Source organism: Dicentrarchus labrax, unplaced genomic scaffold (genome assembly GCF_905237075.1).
Source record: "Dicentrarchus labrax unplaced genomic scaffold, dlabrax2021, whole genome shotgun sequence".
NCBI classification, from domain to species: domain Eukaryota; kingdom Metazoa; phylum Chordata; class Actinopteri; family Moronidae; genus Dicentrarchus; species Dicentrarchus labrax.
Window position 1 is genome coordinate 3669248 of NW_026136709.1, and position 15919 is coordinate 3685166.

Genomic DNA, 15919 nt, shown 5'->3' on the forward strand with positions numbered 1-15919 from the left:
TGTAGCAAGAAAAACCATGACTATATTAAACTGAGAATGTGTGCGTTTTAATGCTTGGCAATGTAACTTTTAATTTGAAAGAAGAATGTGGAGTTTCGTCTAACTGAAGTTACATTATCTAACTTTGTTAACAAAGCTCTTGAAGTTTATAGAAATGCATTTAAGTATATTACATTTTGACATTTTGGCACACTAATAAACTAACTTGAAAGCCTTACTCCTTGTTGCCAGTGGGGGAAAAAAATACTATATAAAATACCATCTGTTTGGATGGGCATGGACTGTAGTTTTTGTTTTAATTTGATTATTAGTATGTGTCCTAAAAAGGGCCAGTTCACACTGATGATTAGGGATGAGTGAGTATAGCATTATCTGTATTTGTATGCAGCAACCAACTAAATGATCTGTATTTGTATCTGTACTCTGAATGGTCGGTGCTTAAACTGTAAGCGGACGGTGCTAGCCAGCAGTTGTCAATTTAAGCCTGAAAAGAATTTGCTATATTTATTTGAAAAGCCTCAAAAGTGAGATTCTGATTTTCGCCAGAGAAAGAGAACAATTGACAGAACATGTTTTTTTTAATAAAAGTTGCTTGTTTCGTACTCGTAAAAAGTACGTTATCTGTACCGGATACTCATTTCAGCCAAGTTCTCAGAACATTTTTCTAACTGGTATTTTACATGCAGACAGTTTTGAGATATAGGTTTGAGAAGATAAGATTATAAGGTTAATTATGTTAGTACCTACAAGTGCCTGTGCTTGTACTTGATGTTGAGGAGGGGTCATCCATGATCAAGTATTTTGTATTCCTGAGTTGAGCGTTTTGCTTTCTTAAGATCTCTCTTCTTCCATAATATTCCAAACTGGTGACCTTTTTTAAAATTCATTATCTGTCAGAGCAGGTACAGGACTCGTGAAGTCACAAAAAGGTTGAATAACTACCTCTAAAAATGGAAAATATGGAAATGAAGGAACACAATGGAACAATTCAGTTGAAAGGTTTTGTAATAATAATGTGGTGTTCGACCAAAACGTGTATTCATGATACTCTGTTCCTTCTTTAACTGTAAGACATTTTGCTTCAGAGTGAACTTAACAAACTTGAGTGAAATAAATTGTACAGAACTGCAGTGGGGAAAATACCTTGATGGCTCAGGTTTGATTGGGATTGTTTCAGTTTTGTGTATCTGCATGCTTTGTTGTAGAAGAAATACCAACATTTTAAAGGTAAATTCCACTAAACAACTTATTTACTCCTGAATATTGGAAGGAATAAGGAGCTGAACCTTCGATATCTCAGATGCTACATCCGTGTATATCTCCAGGCTCCTGCATTCAAATGCTCTACTTATTAGATTTGTCCAAGAATCGACAAAGCAAATGTAATTATTACTTAAAATGATAGAATAATTTCCGCAGTGGGGGGTTATATATTAAGGCAGCAGCAGTGTGACTCCACGGCTAGAAAATAAGTGAAGAAGCATTGACTGTGGCTTCATTGTCCTCCATATATGAACTGAACAAAGTGATAACACCTGATACAATCCTTCTTATTCAGAGCCCTGCCAACAAACCATGATGCAAATATCAAAGGTGTATTATATATCTTTGCTTGCATGTGGTAGCTGCCTGCACCGCATTGCCTCTCCGCTGCTTTTGTGTATCCCCTGTTGTATTTGTTTTGTTACTTGGGAATACATTACATATTCACATTTCTGCGGCAAGAGAATCCTTTGAATATTAGCAAGGCAGGGAGCTGTCTGACTTGATCAAATATTGCCCTGCAGTCGTTTCTTTATACAAGCCAGGGTTTTATTTCTGATTCACTCTGTGCGTTTTCATGAAAGGAGCAGAAAGAGAATATGTACTGTATATGTGTTATGTGCAAAGCATGAGTGAGTGCATGTTTGTACTTGAGCAGGGTGCAAATGGAGCCCCGGAAAATTATTCATCTCACTAATGCATAATTAATGTCCAGTGTGTTTGCAGTAATTACAGTTCTGTGTATGTAGCATGCCTGAAAAATGACTATTTGCCCCTCAGTCCAGAAACTGCTGGCTCAAACATTTATGTTTTTCAAACATCCAAGGAAGGACACTGTTTTGAGGACAGTCTATTACATTGTCAATCAGATATTCAGTCGCGCAGTTTAACTGTTGCATTTCACTGTTGCTGCAGAGTTGCAGTATTACTAAAAACCTTTGACTTCTTAATTTGATTGTTATTTATTGTGCTTCATGATGAGGCTATGTAACCACTTTTTAAAGTACAAATCAGAAGTGAAACCAAGACTGTTTTGCAAGTCACAACTAAGTCTCCAGTCTTTGCAGTCCTAAACTTTGAGTTTTGAGTCCTCAGTCATAGCTTGAACAATTCTTCACTAAATGCAATGCCATTTTAAAGATCCCCATCCTCATTAATTAATTCTGCTCCCAACAGCGTTCATGAATGAATAATGAATGAAGGGAACAAGTTTGAGCTAAACCAGGGTAGTAAGTTTATTCTCATGAACAAGTAAATGAACATGAAATCCTCTGTAGTAACAGACAACAATGGCTCGTTTTTCTCCAGAAGTCGGACTATATCATCAGACTGTGTTAATAAAGTTGCCAGTGTAAAGAGACGTTGTCAGGCTGCAGGTCTCTATTTTTAATTTGCCTGAAGAAGCACCGAAAAACTTCACATATGGCAGGACAAAGCCACCTGTCTGTCTGAAATAGTGAGTGGAGAAGGGCCCTTCAGAATATTAATAACTCCTCATATCCGTCCCCACAGTGGTGACAGCAGCTCTTTTGTTTCATGGATCAGGTCCAGTAGAACACACACTGAGTTCTGTGGACAGAATATCTCAGAGGACTGTTGACACGTGTATGCACCTCCCCTCTGCCTTGTGCAAAAAAATGCATCCACTTTGTTCTTTCAACAAATGGCCAGCAGAGAACTAAGCAGGGCTTCAAGGCTGCCACTGGTTGTACTTGGATATTATAATAATAATAATAATAATACATTTTATTTATAAGCGCTTTTCTAAATACTCAAAGACACTTTACATAAAAACATAAAAGCAGCAAAACAACATCAAATAGTGTTTGTGACCTCTGAGGAGTTCCATTCTGTTATTATCCAGGTAAGTGGGATGAACCCTGCAGGGTCTTCACAATTCACCCAGCGTCAACACGTGACCCTTTTCATTCTGAACTCCACACTGAAAACAGGGGGAAATGGTTGTTGTTCACTTTACAAATGAACAGTTCGTATACATAACACAATTGATTTATGTTCCTCCTCTGAACATATATCAATCGTGTAGAATTCTTGAGTCTCAATCATGTGAGCAGGTTTTTGAGGGAAAACTTCGCCATGTGCGCCATTTTTTCAATCCGGTCGGCGGACTTCATCTGTCTGTACACGGTAAAGGTAATGCAACTTTGTCGTATGTTTGTCAAAGACAGGCGTAGTCGCGTTACACGCAGAATTTTGACTAAGCTGAGGTTTTCATCTGCCAGTCACATCGAGCAACAAGAATTAGTCAATGTCAAAGTCAAAGCTAGCTAACGTTACCACTCGCTAGCTAACCTATGCTAATGCCCTTGGATATTTGGAGAGCTCTCCACGAGGTAAAGGCAGTTCAATCTTGTCAAATGTCAGTCAGAGTTAAAGATAGTCCGGTTCAGACGCGTTATTTCCACAGAGCAGAAGATTTTAAGGACCAGCAAAAACGAGCAACATGAATAGTCAATGGTAATGCTAAGGTTAGCTAATGTTGCTACTCGCTAGTGAGGGAGGGCAACTTTTATCTTCAGTGTAACTGTTAGTAGTATATCTGGTAATGCACAGCCTGTGCTTTTATAGTTTGAACATTCATATAACCGGTCCAGTAGTCACTGACCTCCGAAGAATAAGAAGAATGATGGTAAATTAACAGTTAGCACTTATTTACAATACATAGACATTCCTCAGACGTCCTCAGTAGTCTCCTGTAAACCCCTGTAGAGGAGGTGCATTACTCTGAGTAGAGCCGTTCTTACCACGTCCTTACTCCTGATGTGAAATGTTTACTAATTCTTTTCAACATTTTTCTGTGTTGGAATTAAAACGTGGATGTGCTGCTTGAGATTTACATTGGCAAGAAAATGGATCTAAAATCAAGTTTATTTATTAGAGATTTTTTTTAAAATATTGTGAAGAGTATTATTCAAATGCCTTTTTATCATTTTAATTTTGAACTTTGACACAGTTAGATAAGCTGTGTCACAATCAGGATGCTTCATCAACTTGTAGAAATAATAAATCATTATTAAATCATTTTATAATGTTTTTGTTTTCTGGATGGGTATTAGGTGGCGTTCCAGTTTAAATCTCTGCTTTGCTTTGAGCACAGTACCAAAGGCTCTGTAGTAAATGGTAAGTAATATACAAATGTTTTTATTTTATTTGACATGTTACAACTAAATTGTCAAGACTTTCAAAAATGTTTGGGTATTTTGTTGCTACAATTTTAGGCTTAAACTAATTCAGTCGAATATAGTCCTGTAATAAATCCTACCTTCATGAAGATTACAAAGTGCTGTATTTGTTATAACTGTTTAAAAATGGTGGCTATAATATTGAATCTAACCTGGCTGTTCTTAATACCTAACATTAGTATGTCCTCTGATTTGTTTCTCTCTCTCTCCCTCCCTCTCTCCCCCCAGTGAATGTGGCAGTGTAAGGGGTGTTCAGTAGCCGTTGCAAGTAGGTCCGAGCTACTTAACCATTACAAACTCAAACATCCACATTTTGGACGTACTATCCGCTATCCATGCACATATTTGAAATGCCGGTGCTCATTCAAGACATAGAATAATAAAGAGTTCGGTCTAGACCTGCTCCATTTGAAAAGTGTCCTGAGATAAGTTCTGTTATGAATTGGCGCTATACAAATAAAATTGAATTGAATAGAATGCTGTTCATCAAAGTAGAGTGCATTCCACACACGTTTGTCAGACTGAAAGAGCTGTATACTTTAAGCTGTCACTTATTTACGTGTAAACATTTAGCAAATTAAAGGGACTTCTTTGTTCATATTAACACACATCTGAGGACAAATGAAAACGTTTGTTGCATGTTTGTTGGCTGTAGTTTTCAAACTAGCATTTATGGAACCTTTAAGTCTCATAAGGTTTAGGGCAAGTGTTTTATTTCCTCTCATATGACTCTTTTTGTGAATGTGCACTCTGCAGGCAGAAGACGAAGGCCTGCACCAAGGAGCCATTGAGGAGACCACGCTGGGAGTATGTGTTGTGAAACAGAGATGCCACTGATAAACCAGAGGACATCGGGATTGTCCTGGAGGGCCAGGTGGTACTGCACGATCTGGACAACGTTGCCTTAGCTGTTGCCTTGCTGTTTGGCCTAATGTATGCCTTAAACCTCAACTACCCTCCTGAACTTAAGTACTGTTTCGAAGTGCTCCAGAAGGTTGTGATGGAGCTGGACGGCAATACACTGTCAAAGAAAGCCCAGGCTCTCAAAAACAGACTCCACCAGTGAGCTGTTGCCATTTAATGGCAAGATGGATACAACAGAGTCTCCCTATCTTCTTTTGGAATATGGACCATTGCTGCTTTTTCATTGGACTGGACTTTTGACATTTCACTTGCGCTGCCTTGATGTATGTTCTTGTTTATAGCAAGTGTTGTGTATTGTTTTCAGCAGATATTTTTCTCAGGGTCATGTGTTGCAAAATGTGCCTTTCTCATTTAGGTGTCAGCATTTGTCAGATGTGTGTTGAATAGAGCTCCAACAGTTTCCCCTATTTTCAAATTTGGAGGTGATTTTTGGTTTTTGCACATTCTTAACTGAAATGTAGTAGTGGTCGGAAAGCAAGCCATTAATTTTAATTTTATTACACTTTATGTTCAAAACCCTTGCAGTAAAAGGAGAAAATTATTTTTTCAAGCACTGGATCTACATTTGCCAGGACAATAATGGTTTTCTTACATTTGTTCTTTTATTTTGTTGAAAAATTGTAAATGTATAAATGTTTTTGCACATATTTTGCAAGACATTCCAGTGTTTCCTCTATGTTGACTCTGGAGCAGCGGCCCGCCGCTGTTAAATTTCTGCCGCCACGATATCAGAAATGGGGCAGACGCACAATGTAGTCACGGTTGCCTTTTAAATGATCTTGCCGACATAATGCACCCCCGCTGGCTGCCGCTCACATTGCAATTTAACAACAAGTAGAACTATTCAGAGGTTATTGGGGCTGTCCAGTTTACCTCCACATACTGTTGTGTTGATGTAGTTTATTGTCAAAACGTTCGCTTTCTTCCAAGTCGACTATTAAACCAACAGCTCCACCAAAAGACGTCACCGCGGTGGGTCCGTTTTAATTGGACAACGTTCAGCTTGTCAGTTCTCAACTCAACGTCCTGATATCAAACATCTGGAAACATTGAAACGGTAAATATATTTGTTTGTGTCGCAGCGAAGTGTCACTAATGTTTCATATGAAAAACGTTTGCCGACGGGACCGGGGGGGGGTTCGGACGGGCCTGCCGCCACTGCTATCTGGCCATTGTATTATTCTCTTGATGCTGGTTAGAAGTAATTCAGAAGGTGTTTTAAGGACCAGCAGTGTTGCCTCATGTTGTAGCAGTCATGAATGTTTACTACACACTCTTGATAACTAGGGTATGAAGTGTTTCTTGGGAAAGAAAAGGGTGCTTTGTTCTAATATGAGATTTGATTGTGTATATATGCATGTGTTAGTGTATACATTGCATTGAACCTACTGTTCTATGACAATACAGTTTTACACTAAACGTTTTGTTTTGCCTTATTTGTTCTTAAAATGTTACAGGAGTAAATGCTGTAGGTAAGATTCAGTAGAAATCAGCGTACAGAAATAACTTTAGCATGTAGAGTTCATACACAAAGTATGTAGGATCTTTATGAGACTAACTTGAGCAGGAAAAGTTGATTTAACAGAACAACACTGCATATACTTTACATAAAAATCTCATGTTGCTTTAATAGGTAAGAATTGAATACAGTAAACATAAAAGGGAAACTTTAAATTAACCCCCAAAAGATTATGTTGGGTCTTCACAGAATAATTGAATATAATTAACATTAATGAAAAACTTTGAATTAACATAATAAAATCATGTTGTTTTTACAAACAAGAATTCAGTATATTAAATAGAAATCAATCATTTTGACTTAACATAAATATATTATGTGCAACCGATGTCCACATTTTTTTTTATGTTAATTCAGTGCAGCAGTTATCCCTGCACTCCCTCTGCATGGCACAGCAGGTACCCATTAAACATAAGGCTACTGATGCTTACGTTGACTTTACACATGGAGAACATAAGGAAGGCAATTTTAATTGGAAAGCAGCCATGAAGCAGGCATGCAATCATGAAGAAAATGCAGTCAAAGGGCCAATCTATGTCCCTATAAAGGGCAGTCCCAGTATGATACAATTTTCTACATATTAACTCATGTTTTATTTGTTTCAGTAATGTCAGTCATTGTCTACAGGTTATCTGAATTATTTTACTATGCAGTATAATTTGATAATATAAATCAACTACCCTTTCATAAACCTCAAGTCAAGCTTTCCCTGAAGATAAAACTGTAAACCTATTGTGACATCACCTATTGGTTTTTGGAGTTGCATTTTGAAGCTTCGAGTTGGACATGGTCATTACCATGATGATTTTTCGGAGCCAGCGGTGGTGACGTACTGTGAGTTGAGCTGCTCTTATTGGTTGCACAGTTTCAACTCGTCGGAAACAATGACGACTGGCCTGGTCAAACACATGCTCTGTCCATTATATATACTGTCAATGACATAAGTGATGAATGTAGATTACAGGAAACGGTAACACACTAGGCCTTACTGTCAATGTATGAAAGTATTCTGTTTAATTTGTGAAGTTTATATTATATTCCATGTTTTCACACATATGGATACAGTATAATGTGTCTTGCAACTGTGTGAAACATACATAAAACATTTGGGTGCGTGATACTAGAAGAAATGTATTTATTCATGTTATTTTTTGCTTTTATTTGCACAAAAAACAATGAGACCATTGTGCAGCATCATCTGGCCTAAAGACGAAAAGACATGCCAAAAAACAACTCTTGCAGTCTGATTTTCTTCTTAACAATATGTTTATCATTGCAGTGAACTATTGTTGTATTTGACAACCCACAATGATACCATTTTAGGCTAACTGGTACATAACATTTTCCAACACTCAAGAAAGCAATAGGCCTACATACAGTATGTTGCCTCGCTGTCCTCAGTGTATCAATAATCACTTTAGAGGATTTCTGTCTTTGTATTGAGGCATTTGTGTGATTTGTATCCTTAAGCAGTGCTTACTCAGTTTGACATTGTAATAAAAAAATTACGACATCCAATAAAGAAATGAGAATGAATGCAAAAAATAAAAAATAAAAAACTTACCATGGAAACTAAATAAACTTTGTCCATTGGGTCAAAACAAAAATAAACAAAGCTTGTCTGTTCTCACACTACAAGGTAAAAATGTAAGTAAATCAGAAACCCTTCCATTTAACTTAAAGAAAAAAGAAAATAATAAAAATATATTGACAGTTTTAAGCCTGTGTTTTTACAATTTAGAGTTGTCAGGTCTCTCTTGATATGTGAGATGTCAATTCTGTATGGTGTCAAACTCCCATGACTAAAAGCATACAAGGAAACAAAAGAAAAATGTCATGGACCCCAAAAACAGACAAACTGCCTATCAAAGGTTAAATAATAAGTGTAGTCCAGAACTCAGTCCATTTATCTGCATGATGTATCAGTTATATAAACAATTTCCAAAACAAAACAGATGAAAAGCAAAAAAAGACTTGATTTCCTCCCCTGCTGTCAGTAGTGTTTTTTTAGCGGCTCGAAGGGGGTCTCACACAGGGTGTCATTCAAGAAAGAACTGCCACTGTCTGCTGTAGTGCTGCTGATTGGACCTGTGGTGGCAAGGTTCGCCCTCAACCACAGCAACAAGCCCAGGGGTGATGTATTTTGAGGGGAAGGGGTAGGGGCCAGGCTGTGGTTCATTGCATCCACCATGTGCTGATTTGACAGATGATACTTACCTGGAGAGCTGACCAGTTCCATCTGTAATATGTCAAAGCTGGAGCACTGGATGCGCACTGCTCCTATGGACCCCCGGTCAGGCCATGACCACCTCTGGCCTTTAGGGCTGTGATGGCACGTGACAACTGCTCACCAGATCATTCATTCCTTAGAATCTCTTAGTCTGCTCCTCACTCTTGCAATGACTCTGGGGGGATCATGGTAGTTTGCCCATCCAGTCTTTGGGGACGATTAGAAGGCTTACGATTGCATTTCTGTGTGTCTGTCCAATTGTTGTATAACCAGAGAAGGTCCATTTTCATATTCTTGGGACTAAGTCAAGTGCGTAAAAAAGGGTTGGACACTCATTTATACACACACATTTAACCTGCTTTGGACGGTCTTCTGCTCCACACCAGTCCAGTAGTTAGTGGTAGTCAGTGGTGGAGGAATTAACTGAAAGCCACATTTGAGTAGAAGTACAGATATCTTACCAGGAAAGGACTTTGGTAGAAGTTAAGTCACATATTAGAATATTATTTAAAGTAAGTAAAAGTCTTAAAGCTATAGTAGGTATCTTTCACTATATCCTGACAGTAGTACATGAGACAGATAATCAGTGACAAAATCCGGTTCCTCTGGACCAACCCAAAGCGTCTTTCTGTCTTTTTCTGCTCTAATTGGTTGTTTTCATTCAGACGTGGTGGATTAGCTTTGGCGACCTGTTGTGGGGGTCGGGACAGCATTGTATATTTTAAACAAATGATTTAGAGGGCTGGACACCAACTGTATCAGGGCCCACGTTCACTGTGTGTGTTGGACGTTCAGTGAACAAATCGGTCAGCATGCACCGTTCCCTCGTGGCGAAAAGATCTGAATCAGAGAATGAGTGTATGCCTGCACGTTCGTTTGCAACTGACTAAGCAAAACGTTAAAGATTTGCACAACACTAGATCATGGGGCAGACTGATGACCATGGCTCAGAGCAGCATGGACAGAGATGTAGACTTTGTAGAGAGAGCTAATGAGCTTTGAGCAGCTACCGTCAGACTGTGTGTCTATGCTGGTAAGACAACGAGTCTTTTGGAACTTTGACTGTCACAGGAAGCACATTTATGGCCCTGTGTCAGTACTAAGCCATAGCTGTGCTGTTTACTGCGGTTAGCATTACTGTTTGTCAGCCCTAAAAACCTAGAAAACTCTAAATGCAGCACAGCTTTTCGCTGTTATCTGATTGCAAGTGTAATGCTTCAGCTGTATGATGCATGGTCCTATGTCCAATGAGCCATGTATTTGCATTTGTGTTTGTATTTGTGTAAGCGAAGGGATGGCCTTAGTAATAAAGCATGTCCCTGTGAGTACTTCGTTCTGCCTACCATCATTGTGACCCAGAACACCATAACTAGCAGAAAATGTCCCCCAATGGAAAATTTTCAAATAAACTCTAACTTACTTTGTAACAATTTGTAGCGTTATGGAGGAACAAAGGGGATCTAATCTAACTAGTCTACTTAGACCTAAAGGGTGTCGCATAACATTTAAATTTGTTGATTATGTCTGACGACAGAGAAGGCGCATGAGTTTAATTTGTTTTAACTGATAGAATCAAAGTCCCTTGATGAAAGTGGATATTGATGTTTCCACTTCCCCTACTTAGGCCAATGTCTTTCTATTCTTGGACTATGTCTTGTCACTGTTTTGGGTAGGTGTTGTGGATGGAAAGTGTGTGGGGAATATTACTTCCATGTCCTACCATCTGCTGCAGCCTCAAAATATATTATGACATTGATAGAACCCAGGATAAATCCAGTCATAGCAGATGATCTGTCTTATTTGAAATCGTCAACATATACAGAACATTGCTTGAGCCCCTCCACTTTCTGTCTGTCCTTTTCTCCTTGTCTGTTTTTTTTCTCTCTCACCTACCATCTATTACCGAAGGCCCATGACGCTATTTAAAGGCAACTAAAATATTTCTACCCCACATAAAGGGCCTGTGTCTCGGATGGGTGACCGTGATGTGGAGTCTTGTTAGCATTGACCCTCGGGGAGTCTCGCACAGGTGGGAAACCATAAACATGAATCTGCGGCGACAACAGCAACCCTATAGCTGCATGCCTGCTTTCAATTTACATCTGCTCCCTGTAACTCTCCAAGCCCGAGAACATAATGAGCACAAACAACTCAGAGGAAAATGAGATAAATGAGGGCTATAATTGTGTTTGGAATTGCAATTACTGTTATCACAGCATTTTGTCGCATGGATTTAGTGTATCCAGATGTGCAAATGGGAATGACTGCCATTGTTTGAGTGGATTGGATCAACCCCACTCCGAACTTCCAGCTCTATCGACTTCTAATTACTGATTTTTATTGACCAACCACAGCTGCTGCTGAGAAATAACAGGTAGACTCAGACGTAGCAGTGCTGCTATGACTCATTTAGCCTGCAGGTACGTTCGCTGACTGCAAAGGCACGGACCAAGACAATCTCACAGTGGGGGGAGGGTGACCATTTATAAATATTTCTCATTTAGCCATGAAATAATGAGCCTAGGACTGTGAAATTTTATTTCAGACTTTGACATGTCGACCGTGAATAGTTTAATTCCATCTATTAACTAACTGAGCTGCATATAAACTATAATGGGGTACTTGACTTAAGTAAAAGGAAGCGTATCTGTAATGTACAATCACATTCTTATGTCTTTGCACAGATGTAAAGACCACAATATGAATCCTCTTATAATTCAGTTCTTTGTGAAAGGAGCACTTTACTAATTTTACTCAGTTCAGCATTTATGCAGCTAACTAAGTGAGTACTTAGCGGAATCGAGAATCCGGTACAGATAATGTACCCTTTTACAAGTATCGTCAGAGTAAAATGTCAATGGGTCAATATCCGTACTCATAAATAAGGATTTTAAAAAACGTGTTCTGTAAATAGTTATCTTATTTGTGTGATCAAAACATTGCTCTGTATAGTTTCCTAATAAACATAGCACATTTTGATCAACCCATATCAATTTCAGGCTGGAATGAACAATAGTTAGCCCAGCACAGTTCTGGTTAAGGCACTACCCATGTCTGGTTTAAGCCCCACCCACTCAGAGTACGGATTCGAAGACAGATAATTGAGTTGCTTGAACAGATACAGATGCAGTATCAGTACATTATACTGTATCTTTTCAGCCAACTACATTATCTATATTCATATCCATACTCGGATGGGGCTTGGACTGTGAGTGGGCGGGACTAAAAGGAAGTTATTAATTTTAGCCTTGTGTTGATCGGATATGCTGTATTTATTAGGAAACTACACGAAACTGAGCTTCAGATAATAATATAATGTGCTTTTCTCATCTTGCAGGTTCTCATTGATCCTGGTGGAGCCTCCTGCCATGGTCCTGCTTGACTGTGCGTCTGTCTGTCTGTCTGTCTGCCTGTCTCTCTCTGTCTCTCTCTCTGTTTCACCCCAACTGGTTGAGGCAGACGACCACCCACCTAGAGCCGAAGGATCTGTCCTAGGTTTCTGCCTTTTAACAGGCAGTTTTTCCTTGCCCTTGTCGCCTAGTGCTTGCTCATGGTGGTACTGTTGGGTCTCTGTAAATAATGTTATAAGGAGTTCGGTCTAGACCTGCTCTATTTGAAAAGCTGTTATGAATTGGCGCTATACAAATAACAGTGAATTGAACATTGAATCTTTTTGTGCAGCACTTTGGAAACCTTGTGTTTGTTAAAATCGTGCTATATAAATAAAGTGGATTGGATTGAATAATTCCTAGTACTGATATTGACACATTTCCCTCTGATTATCCTGTGTTCGAAATCACATACTAACATACTGCCTACTACATACTCAGTCAGTATGTACTGCATATTGCCTATTAAATGAAGGATTAAGTATGCCAACTGTTCACACTGGAGTATATTCAAACATACATTTTCTCTGTATCACACATCATCAAGTGATTTTAAACACAGCCCTTGTCTGTAACTGATACTTGTTTAAGCCGAGTACTTTCTCAACCCTACTTACTAATAATCAGAATACCTAGGCTTCTACTGCATGGATTTTTCAACATGCTTTTAATAATCTGGTTCATACAAAGTAAAACTGCAATACTAAATCCACAGTTCACAGTATCCTGTTAATGAACCAAGTCCATGAACAAAGCACCAAATGAGGAATGTTGGGTTTTTCTTAACAGAAAATCATTTACATAACAATAAGCTGACAACACACACCACTCTTGTGTGTGCTTTTTATAAAGGCACATCGATCACTAACTTACTAACCACAAGATGGTTGGTACCTGTAGTAAGGACATCCAGCAAACAGCTCCTACAACAACAGGGCTGATTTCAGTAGCCTGTTGTTTCCATGAATGTATTTAAGGTCCAGTGTGTAACATTTAGGAGGATCTATTGTCAGAAATGGTGTATAATATTCATAGATGGTACATGGACTGCGCTTATATAACGCCTTTTCTTGTCTGTGGACGACCGATACAAAGCGATTTACACTACATATCAGATTCACATACATTCATACATTGATGGCAGAAGCTGCCATACATGAATCACATTCAGGCACATGCAGACACTGATGGCACAGCATCAAGAGCAATTTGGGGTTCAGTAAATTGCTCCTGTTCAGTATGTTGCCCAAGGACACTTCGACATATAGAGGGAGTAGTGGGGATCGAACCACCAACCTTCTTATTACTGGATGACCCACTCTTCCTCCTGAGCCACAGCTGTCCAGCTCCTGTGGCCCAAAGCATTTTTCCCGCTGACTGCAGTTTTTCAAAACACATCTTATTGACAGGACCCCTACAACTTCAAACAATTGACCCTTCCTAAGGTCTGTCCTTTTGGAAACTCATGCTGGGTCTCAAATTGAATACTTACTTCGTCAGTACACTTCTATGTAGTACACTATGCACACTACGTACACGCGCATAGCGTGGTAATTTCAGCAGCTTAGTGTTTAGCTTAGCACGGACATTGCGCACTTATCGGATGTGACGGTCGCAACATTGTACCACGTCACCTTCTTCTTCTACTGCGATTTACCGGACTGAACATTAGCACCAATACCGGCTTATTTTTCACTGGATCTTTCCGTATTAATAAATTAACCTGCTTCTACTTTTATCACCTCTTTGCACACTCGAAAGTGAATGGGTGGGACTTAGGAAGGGTCAATTATTTCTTTTAATGTTATTCATCTTCAATCCATGAAGATTTAACATTTGTAAAAACTTAAAAAATACATAATTTTTGCTAAAAAAGAGTCAAACTTCGTCTTAATTTTAAGTACTTACTTAATTTGGCCTACGATATATTAAGAGTTTCTATGTAAATAATGGTTCTACTGTTCATAACAACACCACTGACATGCAGTTGTTCCCCAAAAGTAAGGGGAGAAATAATCACAAGAGTGATGCAGCATTGTTTTTTTGGTTTTTGTTTTACAAAAATACAACAATTTACACAAGATAAAGATATCTAGAGGAGAGGAGAGAGTACACACCATGTTCACATTACAACAGTAGTTACAGTATTTACCTGAAGAACAGATTTTAACATTACAGACCATGACTTTCTTATGCTTTTCTTTTTACTTGTAACAGACTATGAGTGTATTATATTTCAACTTACAGTTAACACATAGTTCCCACTGATAGAAGTCAGCCATTTGTCTGGCTTGAAGAGAGAACTCCAGATATCCCTGACCCCACTATCAATGTGCTGTTAGAGACTGAATGTGAAATGTGACTATTTCCTCTGAATATGGTCTTGCTCTCTTGAGTTACAGTGATCACTACTGCTGTCACATTGCCACTAAAAGTACAGAATGTTCTCTTCCTGGTCCTGCTATAACCAGCAAATCTGTCTCTTCAAACTCAAACTGTAACAATCTTACCTTTTAAAATCACTTTTCGTGAGACATCAACTCGCCTTGCAAATAACTGCTGTTTTGTATTGTTTTATGCCCATTTTTCTATTTTATTTGATAAATGTTTAACTCATAATGAGATGACCCTCGCTGCTGTTTGTTGTCCTGCTACAGTAACAACCTGGTGTAAAGTGGAGGCTAAAAAGTACATAAATGCTGTTTACCCACCTCTCAAACCTGAAATAGAGTTTACTCAAATCTCCTGGGGTGTTTATGAATACAAGAGTAGTTTCACAGGTCCCTGTCATACACCGTCTTTTGTAAATTCTGGGATTGCTTGTTTTGTCCACCATATGTGAGCACAGAGCAGCCTACGGCACACTCTCGTTAGGTCGAAAACAAAACTGATTGTGCTGATTCTGAGGGGCGGCTATACATAAAAGATAATGGACATCTGATAGATTTTGAATTATGATCCATCATTAAAGCTGCCATAGGTAATTTATGAAAATAACATTTTGTCATATTTGCTGAAACTTTTACTATATCCTGACAGTAGTAGATGATACAGATCATTTGTGAAAAAATCAGGTTCCTCTGGTTAGTTCTCGTGCTCCTAATGACATTGGCAAGAATCTACTAGGCCTGAAAACAACCAATCAGAGCTGAGAAAGATAAAAAGACGCTTTGGGTTGGTGGTTTAAAGATAGTGTGTGTCTCATTCCCAGCACTGAAACTTGATGACCCAGAAATGAGAATCAATAATCAACTATCTTTCTTGGTCCTGATTGGTTGTTTTTGATTAGGTACCCACCGTACTGTGCAAATGCTGTAAGAGCTGTAGGAGGAGCCAGAGGAACCTGTTTTTTCACAGATTATCTGTCTTATGTACTACTGTCAGTAAATAG